The sequence below is a fragment of the Rhagoletis pomonella genome, unplaced genomic scaffold, assembly GCF_013731165.1.
Source record: "Rhagoletis pomonella isolate Grant_MI unplaced genomic scaffold, Rhpom_1.0 Rhpom_scaffold_00025, whole genome shotgun sequence".
In the NCBI taxonomy this organism is placed as follows: domain Eukaryota; kingdom Metazoa; phylum Arthropoda; class Insecta; order Diptera; family Tephritidae; genus Rhagoletis; species Rhagoletis pomonella.
In genome coordinates this window covers 59,262-61,271 of record NW_023458579.1, presented here as the reverse complement: position 1 = coordinate 61,271, position 2,010 = coordinate 59,262, and positions in this window count along the sequence as shown.

The following is a 2,010-nucleotide window of genomic DNA, read 5'->3' as shown; positions in this document are numbered from 1 at the left end:
AAAAATTTGGAGACTTCGTTGCCAGCAGTCTTAACAATTTATCAAGCGAGGAGGTCATTGTAAGAACGAAGGCCAAAATACGCCTCGCTATCTCGGAGGGAATGGCTGAAGATGCGATGCTGGCTTTATCCGGCCAACCATAGGAGTGATTTTTAGTTTGTTATGTTATGCTTTGCAATTAATTTATGTTTTTTGATGATTTTTTTATGTATGTCTATTTTGTTTGTATTTTTTATTTATGTATTTTTTATTTAAGTATTTTCTTTTAATTAAGTTTTTTTTTATATATTTTTCGTTTAAGTATTTAATGTTCTATTTAATGTTCTATTTTGTTTTTAAGCATATAACAACTGTGATATTTATTTTTTAAGCATATATGTGTGATATTTACTTAAACTCTTTTAGCAACCAATTGTGATCTTTAGTTTTTTAACATATAATTTCGTAATAAGAAAGTAACATAAACGTGAAAAAAACATATCTAAAAGTGCTTAACTGCTGACACAGAATCGTAAACCATGGCGAAATTATACCAGGTGTAGTAATAAAACAGCTTTCTCCCTTTATTTTCTTAAATTTTTTTTTTGACAATCGGCTATCTAAACAATTTAACAATTTGTTTTGTTTTATTTTCAATTTTATATGATTTTAATACGCAGGAAATCTTAAAAAATATCACGGGCGACAAATTGAGAGAACGGTTTTACTTGCTATGTGTTTATCATGTGTTGTGGCTAAATTTTGACACAAAACAATTGAGTACTCACTGTTAAATATTCAGGTGCCAGCGTTACATACAAAGCACGACAGACTTCAGGAATTATTTCCACAATAGCTGGCCGAGATATACGGAACATTTGGGACAGTGTATGGTAACTGTCGCCAGATGCGAGGTACTTCAATGTCAGCGAGACTCTTTCTTCAACGTTTATGGCTACACGCATAACCGTATTTTGCTTTTGAATAAGCGGTCGCACTTTTTCACATAAAAAGTTTAATTGATCTTGAGGAATGTGCGCGAAATTTCTGAAAAATGCATTCCCTTCGTGCCGCAAATCATTTATCAACGTTGTGTAGTATGGGTTGTTTGCTCCGCGCTCCCAAAATTGTCTTACCCAAATAGACCGGCGTGTACGGGAATCATCCACTTCTATTTTTTTAATAATAATGGCAATAATTTTTAATAAAATTGCTTTCTTTTTCAACAGCAGCTTACATCGAGTATTCATTTTTCGTGTTTTCGTTCTCACTTTTACAAGAGAAATAGCAAACAAACGACAACCCCACCGCCCATGGTTGCATTTTAGTATCGAGAAAGATTGCTAGAAACTCATTCGCTGTGTGAACAGCCAAAAAGCGATTTCAGAAATTTTTCCTGCAATTCGCTTTTCGGAAATAAAAACCTCTTTCGAAAGAGACTTTCCATGCAAGGTGTGACTGCTCATGCAATTGCTTTCTCAATTTGACAGCCTTTCCGAAATTTATTGCATCGAAATATATTGCCACGTCTGACAGGCTCTTAAGATATCTCAATTTTTGCTCGATTTATCGGGTGCACAGTCGGACGGACAGACAGTCACCGCTTAATCGATTTCTCTTTTCATTCTGATCATTTATGTATACATGTGTCTATATCTATCTCGATTCGTTTTGGCTGTTACAAACAACCGTTATGTGAACAAAGTTATAATAAAAATTTGTTTCTAATAGCGGTCGTCCCTCGGCAGGCAATGGCAAACCTCCGAGTGTGTTCTGCCATGAAAAACAGCTTCTCATACAAGTGCCGTTCGGAGTCGGCGTAAAACTGTAGGTCCCTCCCCTTTGTGTGACAACATCAAGGCGCACGCCACAAATCGCAGGAGAAGCTCAGCTAAATACTAACATATTGCGTACGCGCCAATCTATTACACAGCCACACAAAAAAAAATTTGTGTTCTGACCCAAAGGTCTCACTATGTGTACTTTATGTTTTTGGGGTCGCTGAATCCGAATCCGAGGTCCATTTAACCC